At 42.7% G+C, this 10,266-nt stretch overlaps 1 non-coding gene across 1 annotated transcript; it reads left to right on the top strand.

Annotated features, from left to right (window-relative positions):
• Positions 1-9,440: 9,440 nt before the first annotated feature.
• On the top strand, positions 9,441-9,513 carry TRNAK-UUU. The gene has a single exon. It is a non-coding gene; the product is annotated as a tRNA-Lys (tRNA).
• Positions 9,514-10,266: the final 753 nt, after the last annotated feature.

Below are 10,266 nucleotides of genomic sequence, written 5' to 3'. Positions count from 1 at the left end.
AATAAACTGTTTAAACCCTGCCTTCCTGCAGCTATCTCTCCCCATCACCCCAGGGTAATTTCTTCATTCAGTGGCCAACCAAAGCCGGATCTGCTCTTACATAAGCAGAACCTAATTTCTATTACTTAGGGTCTGGTTTCTTTCTTTCAAATGCCCAGTTGAATAGATGGTCTATGTGGCTAGATCTCAGAGTATTTTCTCTCTGGAAAGCAACCTACCCACCATCCTGCTCTTCAATAACACCTTTGAAAGTTCAGTGGTCAGTTCAGAATTGGAGGCAACATGAGCAAAGGAAAGGAACTAGAGCAGAAAAAATAAGCAATACTTAGGCAGTGGGGAGAAACCCTTAGAATGTGTTCAAAATAAGTTCTACTGTACGGGAAAAAAAATGAGATATTCCTGGTTGGAACCCAACCAGTCCATGACGCCTTAAAACAGACCCCATCTAGGAAGACTGGTAGGAAATTTAGAGTTAAATCTACAGAAAAATGTATTTTTATCCTAAGATAGTTTGGTGGTTTTTTAAAAAAAACAAACTGAAAAATGGTCAAACTAGGGTGCATGAATTCATAAAATGCATCCAATAAATGCCTGTTACCAACTATCTTTTCTTATTAACCCCATTTAGCTATAGTTGACTTGACATAGCAACATTTAGTTTGGCCATGTCTTGAAATAATTATTAAATCCAAAGCCGTATTTCATAAGAGGCCCCGCTGAGAGTAGCAAACTTTGCCAATTTGCTAAGCTATATAGAGTTATTTTTTTCCCCAAAACAATTCTCATTTAAATTCATTCAATCGTATTTATTGAGAGCTTACTGTGTGCAAAGGACCATACTAAACACTTATACATATTCTTTCTACAAAGATAGGCATGCCAGGTGATTTTATTCTTGGTTTTATTTGAAAAGGGAATAAAATTTGCCAAGACTGTTAGAGCAACATGATTAATTTATTTAACTAAAACAAATCCAGCAGTGCTAGCTAATAGAATCTTTAGAGTCTACAAGAGTCTCAATCTGCCAATTCCTTCTGTTTTAGTAAAATGTTGGTGTCCTTAATTACCAATCATTTTTGCCTTTCTACCAACCAATTTACAGTTGAACTCTCTTCCTTTCTAGGGGCAGGAGCTTAGACGAGCGTAAGGTGTGTTCACCGTTTGAGGTCATTGGAGTACTATTAAGGGAAATAGGACACTCATTTACTAACTGTGGTGGTCATGACCAGAAAGAGTTTTGAAGCATCTTTCAGAGTGCTTAATTTACATCAGAAGAATACCTTGCCCTCCCGTAGGTCCTGCAGACCCACTGCATCATTAATAATAATAGTGATATTTGTTAAGTGCTTATATGTGCCAGGCACTGTATTAAATTCTGGGATGGATACAAGCAAATAGGGTTGGACACAGTCCCTGTCCCACATGGGACTCATAGTCTCAATCCCCGTTTTACAGATGAGGTGACTGAGGCACAGAAAAGTGAAGCGACTTGCTCAAGGTCACACAGCAGACAAGTATCAGAGGCAGGATTAGAACTCAAGACCTTCTGATTCCCAGGCCCCATGCTCTATCCACTATGCCATTGATTCCTTTTCTGCTACACAAAACCGCCGTATTAAATCATCCTCATCAGTAAATATTCATCCAACACCCACTATGTATCACGAGCTGAAGGGAACATACCAAAGACATAATCCCTGACCTCCTGAGCCAGTGTCATAAATCTTTTTAGTGCCGGCTCGTTTGTCTTTATATTCAGATGTAGGTCTTGAGTATCTTATACAAACCTCTTTAGTCTGGCCTTCGCCTCTGGCCAAAATCAATCTGTTTTCACAGAGCTCTTCTTTCAAGAATGAGCAAGCAGCTTCACCAGATCATGGCTGCTGAGGAAATCCGCTGGGGTGGTCAAAGCTGGACTTAGAAAGAACCACTTGGGACTCCTGAAAGGAAAAGCGTGGCTCCAGGTGGCCAGTGGAGAACGCACACCGTGCAGTGACCCACAGGCTAGTTCCTGGATCCCAGCCAGACTCATCATCATCCCAGCCAAGAGCCATCCCCAAAATTTGCCTGGCAGCCCTGCCTATAACCCTGACCTTAGCTCTGCCCTTACTCACTACCGAGACTCTTCCCCTGACTAATATGGTGCAGGTGGCCAGGAGGAACAGCAGAAGAAATGGAGGAAAGTGGAGCGAGTCATTGCAAAGAAAGGATAATAATAATTATAATAATAATAATTGTGCTGTTCATTCAATCATATTTATTGAGAGCTTACTGTGTGCAAAGTACTGTACTAAGCCCTTGGGAGAGTACAATATAATAATAGACACATTCCATGCCCACAATGAGTTTATACTCTAAGCTTGTTAAATGCTTACTATGTGCAAAGCACTGTATTAACCGCTGGGGTACATACAAGATAATCAGATCCTACATGGGGCTCCCAGTTCTAAGTAGGAGGGAGAATGGGTATTGAATCCCCATTTTGCCGATAGGGGAACTGAGGCACATAAAAGTTAAGAGATTTGCCCAAAGCCACCCAGCTGATATGTGGTGGAGACAGGATTAGAACCCAGATGATCTGACTCCCAGGCCTGGTTCTTTTCACTAGGCCATACTGCTTCTCATTGCGAATACCATCCGCCTGCCCCATATCAGAAGCAAGGATTTCTGGCTCAGTGGGAGGTTTTTTTTTCCTTCAGCATATCTTTTTGGGGAAGAGAAAAGGAGAGGTTCATTTCAGATCCCAAAAGAGGTCTCTCTAAAGAACAAGGGGTATGAGTGGAAGGATAAATGGAGGAAGGAAAGCAATTATATTTATTAAGTGCTTACTTTTGTGCAGACCACAGTATTAGATGCTTGGAAGATTTCAATACACCAGAGTTAGGAGACATGTTCCTGGCCCACAGGGAGCTTACAGTCTAGAAGGGGAGACAGGCATTAAAATTAATTACAGAACCAGGTCTGCTCTGCTGAATATGAAGCCCATATGCTACATATCTCAGCACAAAGAGAAAGACACTAAATATAGACAGAATTAAAAGATGCTGTTTATTCAAGATTCTGGAAGCAACTCCTGGACAATCCTTTAAATAAAATAAGTGTTCAAATAGAAACAAATACTTCCTAGGCTGGCATCCCCCTTTCCAAACAACTTAAGTAACTTCCCCAAGGCATTACCCCAGGCAATTAGATGTTGCCATGGAAGGATAAGGGAGGATTCTCCTTTGGTAACTGCAAGTCATGCCCTAATTTTTGGCCATCATTCTAAGATGTCTCAAATGGGGATGAGGTGGTAGGGAAGGTCAGTGGGATTGGGATAGCCAAACCAGATCCATTTGTGTAATGGTGTGAATGGTCCACATCTCATCTGTTTTTCTGTTTTCATCAGCCAAAGTATCCTCCAATCCTCAGTATAATGGCATTGTGGATAGAGCACACACCTTGGAGTCTTGGAGTCAAAAGATCATGTCTGCTGTATGACCTTGGGCAAGTCACTTCACTTCGCTGGGCCTCAGTTACCTCATCCGTAAAATGGAGATTGAGACTGTGAGCCCCACGTGAGACAGGCATTGTGTCCAACCCAATTCGCTTGTATCCACCCCAGCGCTTAGTAGAGTGCCTGGCACATAGTAAGTGCTTAACAAAAACCCTAATTATCATTATTATTTTGCTTCCAAATTTTTCCTTTAAGAAATCTGAAGAATATTGCTTCTGCACAGTCTTACAGTAAGTTCAGCTTTTCTCAGGGATAAATGAATAACAATCCTATTAAAAAACCAATGCAATGTAGAGCATTTAAATATATTCTCCATAATGAGATCTGAGCTGAGGATGTTTAGAATGAATAGGTCAACACACACCTTTTGCTAATTGAAGACAAATCTTTACAGAGCTCTGTGCAGGGAATCAGTTCCCAGTCCCTGCTCTCCTTGGGAAAACAATGAACTGATTTAACCATCTGAAAGGTCCCTGTGGTTATCTTTGCATGTTCTGACTGATGCAGCAAGTGGAATAGAATAGTGAATGCACAAACCTCAGCAATGATATCCTGGCTCAGAGAGAAGGAGTCCAATTAAAAGCCCAGGATAACTCCTGGTGAAAGTGTTTGACTATATGTGTGGTCTCAATTTCCATTCACTGGAATGACTGACAGCTACATTCATTTAACAGAGTAGCAGCAGCTGGGTTTAGGAATAGGGATTTTAGACTAAGGGTTTTGATTTAAATATGAGTTTTTATTGGCATGAAAAATTTTTCCAGTGAAGGAATTCTTCTCTAGAGGAAAGGTCTTTAAAAAACACCTTTTGCTTAAGGGACATCTATTTCTCCCAGTATAATGAAATCAAGCTAGTTCAATCCACTAATATACCCCATCGACATCAATCAGACCTGTATTAAATCCTATTGATAAATTAGGAATGAGAAAGGACAAATACTTCCTATGGGGTTTGGGGAAGATAGACAGGTGGACATGGGAAATGGAAGGTTAATTCATGAGGCTATGGCCTCTCTTTTTGCCTGCGCAAGTGATCTCCTTTTAGCATCATTCAGTTCTCCCCTTCTTCCCCCCACCCCCAATCTTCTCCTTCTCCTATACCAATTGATTACTTTCCGGCAAAGGGATCAAGGTTTAAATAGTTTCCTTGACATTTAAGGCCCTGGGTTTTAAAGTTCTACAGCACGCTGGTGTTTCATTTTGTTTTGGTGTTTGTTGAGGTCTTGGGAGATAACAGTAAATATACCCATTATCTGCCAACAATGAGCTTACAGCCTAGCTCATTAAGTGCTTATTAAATGCTAAGCACTGCTCTAAGCACAGGGGCATTTGTTTTAATGGTATTTGTTAAGCACTTACCATGTGCCAAGCACTGAGACAAATCTCACCTGGGGCTCACACTCTTAATCCCCATTTTACAGGTAAGTAGGCAGTGAGAACTGAAGTGACTTGCCCAGGGTTGTCAGCAGATAAATGGCAAAGCCATGATTAGAACCCAAGTCCTTCTGACTCCCAATCCCATACTCTGTCCACTAGGACATACTGCTTTGGTGTTCCAATTCCTGCCCACTCTCAGTCACAGAGTTTATGTTTAGTTTCAAATTATTTGGGTAGTGTGAGTTTCTGCTGTTCCCATCTTCTTAATAGCAAAGTATTTTGCCCTTCGGGGGATTAAGCTCTTTTTTTTCCCTCGCTGCATTCCCCCAATCCCCCCAACCCCCCCACCATCACTGAACTCTAAGGCACTTTACAGCTTTCCAGTGCAACTCCACCCTTCTTTATGCTTTGTTAACATGTCTTCTTCACAGTCTGATGCCTTTCCCTTAAATTAGGGGGTGGGCTTGATTGGCCATTCTAAATGACGTTTAGAAATCTGTAGAAATTGCCAAGAATGGCAAATATTATCCTTGCCGTTGTCTAAATCCTAACTTAAGTTAGGACCAGTGCCCAGAATATTTGCTCTGCTCCCCTGGCAGGGCTGTTGTAAATGCAACTGAATCTCTTTCAACGCAAGAGGTTTCCAAAATCTTAGTGAAACTAGTTTTAAGGGAATAAAAACCCTTGAAATATGAAAGCGTTTCTTTTTCTCTGTGCTGCTGGCATTGTTACTCATCCTTTGACACCTTGATCAAAATAATAGATCATTCCATTCCCAATCTCCTCTAATGAGTTTTACAGTGTCTGCTTAAACAAAATGCAGAAATGTGATGCCCTGATTAATCCGAAATCAACCATTCTGACAATTCTGTTATCATTAATTAAGTACCCAAGAAGATCTTCTTCCTTCTGACTTCCAATTCACTGTGGTTATCAGAGGCAATAATTAAACTAATTTGAAAGAGAGACCGAGCTTGTAAAAAAAATCATAGAGCACAGCAAATGAATAAATAAGGTTCCCTCTCTACTATCTATCATATCCTCTCTGAATACTTGAGAATAGACCATACTTTCAATAAACAGAAAATTTATTATTCCCAATCAACTTGAGGTTAAATAATTGCATTTATTCATACTAAGTGCTTGGGAGAGTACACTGTAACAGAGTTGGTAGACACATTGGTAGACATGTTCCCTGCCCACAAGAAGCATAATAATAATAATGGCCATTATTATTATTATGGCACTTGTTAAGTGGTTCCTGTGTGCCAGGCACTGTTCTAAGAGCTGGGGTGGATACAAGCTAAATGGGTTGGACACAGCCCCTGTCCCATGTGGTGCTCACAATCTCAATCCTCATTTTACAGATGAGGTAACAGAGGCCCAGAGAGGTGAAGTGATTTGCCCAATGTCACACCGAAGACAAATGGAGTAGCCAGGATTAGAACCCAGTCTAGGGGGGAATAGAGACAATGAATTACAGATATGTACATAAAGCACTGGGGCTGAGGGTGGAGTGACTATCAAGTGCAAAAAGCATTCAAAACCAAGTTCCTAGGTGATTCAGAAGGGAGAGGAAGTCGGAGAAAAGAGGGCTTAATTAGGGAAGGTCCTCTGGAGAGGTGATTTTAGTAAGCCTTTAAAGTTGGGGAAAGTGGTTGTCTGGCAAAAATGGAGAGGGAGAGAATTCCAGGCCAGAGAGAAGATGTGGGAAAGGGATCTAGCCACAAGATAGATGATACTGAAGCACAGTGAGCAAGCTAGTGCTAGAGAAGCAAATTGTGTGAATTGGGTTGTAGTAGAAATTCAGGAAGGTAAAGTAGGAGGGGATGAGTTGATTCAGTGTTTTAAAGCCAATGGCAAAGGTTTCCATTTGGTGTGAAGGTTCTTAGGGAGTGGAAAAATGTGAATTGAACCTTTTTTTAGAAAAACGATCCAGGCAGCAGTGAAGGATGGACTGGGTTGGGGAGAGACAGAAGTCAGGGATGTCAGTGGGGATTCTGAAGCAGGAGTCCAGGCAGGCTAGGATAAGTACTTGGATTGGCAGAGTAGCAGTTTGGATGGAAAGGAAAGGGCAGATTTTTGTATGTCGCAAAGGTAAAACTGACAGGGTTTGGTGGAGAATTGAATATGTTGGTTGAATGAGAGAGAGGAGTCAAGGGTAGTGCCATGTTTGTAGACTTGTGAGATAGGGAGGATAGTGGTATTGTCTAACAGTGCCTGAAAAGACAGGAGGAGGACGGGGTTTGGCTGGAAAGATGAGAAGTTCCGTTTCTACCAACTGTTACCTTATACTTTTCCAAACGACTAGTACAGTGCCCTGCATACAGTAAGCACTCGATAAATAAGATCAAATCATTTTGGACATGTTGAGTATGAGGTCATCCAGGTAGAGATATCCTGAAGCCAGGAGGAAATGTGAGACTGCAGAGAAGGAGAGAAGTCAAAGCTGGAGAGGTAAATTTGGAGCTAATTGAAGCAATGGGAGTGAATGAGCTCTCCAAGGGAGTGGATGTTGATGAAGAATAGAAGGGGACCCAAAACTGAGCCTTGAGGAACCCTCACTGTCAGAGAGTGGGAGGCAGAGGGGGAACCTGCATCAGAGACTCAGATAACTGAAATCTATTTTTCTGCAACAATCAAATCCCACTCCAAGAAACCCAAAGAAACAGAGAATCACATCATGCTTATAATGTCTCATTTCTCTTACAGTCATTCCTACCTGTGTGCCCCAAGGTCCTAGGGGATAGAGCCTGGGGCTGGGTGTCAGAAGGACCTGAGTTCTAATCCTGGCTCTGCCACTTGTCTGCTCACCTCTCTGTGGCTCAGTTACCTCAGCTGTAAAATGGGGATTAAGATTGTAAGCTCCTTGTGGAACAGGGACTGTGTCCAACCCAATTTACTTGTAATAATAATAGTGGTATTTGTTAAGCACTTACTATGTGCCAGGCATTGTACTAAGTGCTGGGGTGGATATAAGCAAATCGTGTTGGACTCGGTCTCTGTCCCACACGGGGCTCCCAATCTCAATCCTCATTTTAAAAGACAAGGTAGCTGAGGCTCAGAGAAGAAGTGACTTGCCCGAGGTCACACAACAGACAAGTAGAAGAGCCGGGATTAGAACCCATGACCTTCTGACTCCCAGGCCTGAGCATGTCCACTCCAGTGCTTGATACAATGCCTGGCACAAAGTAACTCCTTAACAAGTGGCACAATTATTATTATTATTAATGATAATAATAATAATTTTTATCTTCAGTTTGTCAGATTTAAAGGAAACCTTGATCTAAAAAGAGTTTAAAATTTTTAATGATGAGTTATGAGAACAAACTTCAGATGTTCACTCACAGAAACCTCAGTTGCCACTAATGACGATTCTCAAAAAATGCTTTTTCCTTGTACAAAACGTATTAAAAAAAATATATAGCAGTGCCAGTGCTAGCTTCCCAAGTTAGCCTCCCACAAGCTATTTTAGGTTGTTCATTTATGTTTCCCACACTGCGAGACTTATTACTAGCATTTTCCATTCTATTTGCTGGATCCCCCTAGTTTAATCTCTAATTGGTCCACTGAGCTCCTAGATAAAGATTGCATTTTCTGCCCACATCTATCCACCAATATTGAGCACTTATTGTGTGAAGGAAACTGTAATAAGCCTTTGGGAAAGTACAGTGCAGTAGAGTTAGTAGAAGTGATCCTTGCCCACAGAGAGCTGATGGTCTACATTTATACACAACTGGGGAAAATGCAGGCAGACAAGGCTCTATTTGCTGTAGAGCTGGGCTCTAGAAGATCTGTTGCCGTAGCTCAGAGGGAGATGACAGGGAGGTGGCAAAAGCGGGCAGATATGCAGAATCAATTTCCTTAGATTCTTTCTGCTTATGTAGAGGGGCAGGTAGCAGATTGGACACCTTATTCTCTTACGCTGCAAGAGAATGAAACTGGTAGAATCAATGAGTGGTGTTTATTGAGCTCTTACCGTGTGGAGGGCACTGTACTGCATTTGAGGGAGAAAGGGTTGGGGGAAGAGAAAATGAGAATGAGAGAGAGAGTTCATAAACATATTCCCTGCCCACCAGGAGCTTACGATCTAGAGGGGGAAACAGCAGTTTAACCCCCTAGTCTTGCTAAGAGTGACCATAGCCTTCATTGACTTTCCCTGGGGGTATTCAAAGCCTCAGAGCCCCGGCACTCACCGGCATTGCTCACGGATCCAGTCGGCACAGACCATCCCGGAATCTGGACAACAGCCGTGAGAAAAGCCACGAGCTTCCTACGAGACAGCAGGTAATTTCCATTCCTGGTGACATATCACTGACCTTTCCAAGAGGAGGGTCAAAGGCCCAGAATAAGAGAGTTTAGGATGATCAGAGTGGGTGGTGAGGGAGGCCTAGGAAGGGGGATGGACCAGAGGCATCTCAAGGCCCTGAGGTTGCCTTTGGTTAGCAAAAAGAAGCATTATTCCAAGTCCTCTGCCAACCATGTTCATCTGTAATGGCAACAGAATAGCAACTGTGTGATGGGCAGAATGTTTGGTTACCTCAGCCTTGATGTAGTAAGGTTATGAGCCCGGATAGCTCAGTCGGTAGAGCATCAGACTTTTAATCTGAGGGTCCAGGGTTCAAGTCCCTGTTTGGGCGGTTAAGACTTTTAGAGAAGCAGCGTGCCTCAGTGGAAAGAGCCCGGGCTTGGGAGTCAGAGTTCATGGGTTCGAATCCCAGCTCTGCCACTTGTCAGCTGCGTGACTGTGGGCGAGTCACTTAGCTTCTCTGTGCCTCAGTTCCCTCATTTGTAAAATGGGGATTAACTGTGAGCCTCATGTGGGGACAACCTGATGACCCTGTATCTCCCCCAGTGCTTAACAGTGCTCTGCACATAGTAAGCGCTTAACAAACACCAACATTATTGTCTTTTTCAAGTTTAACCGTACCTAGAAACAGCAGCATCTCGTTACAGCAAAAGTTAGAATAGTTGCTTGCCTTCCAATTGGAGCAGCTTTGCTCAAGCTATAGGGTAGGGAAGAGAGGCGAGGTGAGCCTAATTTTCCCCGGGCAGGCCCAAGGCTCCTGGTCTCCCTCATAACTCAGTCCAGGTCAGGAGCCACCCAGCCTGTCTGCGATCACCCACAATAGCTATACCATAGGCCCTTCCTCTTCCTTCCGCAGCAAATGCACCACGGAGACCATGCCGAGAAGGGCACAGCCTACAGAAAACCTGACGGTAATTTATTTATGTTAATGTCTATCTCCACCTCAAGACTGTAAGCTCGTTGTGGGCAGGGAATGTATCCGTTTATTGTTCATCCATTGTCACATTTATTGAGCACTTACCGTGTGCAGAGCACTGTCCATGACACTTGGGAGAGTACAACATAAACAATACACATATTCCCT

The sequence above is a fragment of the Ornithorhynchus anatinus genome, chromosome 2 (genome assembly GCF_004115215.2).
Source record: "Ornithorhynchus anatinus isolate Pmale09 chromosome 2, mOrnAna1.pri.v4, whole genome shotgun sequence".
In the NCBI taxonomy this organism is placed as follows: Eukaryota; Metazoa; Chordata; class Mammalia; order Monotremata; family Ornithorhynchidae; genus Ornithorhynchus; species Ornithorhynchus anatinus.
The sequence above is the reverse complement of the archived record's forward strand: the minus strand, read 5'-3'. Positions and strand labels throughout refer to the sequence as shown.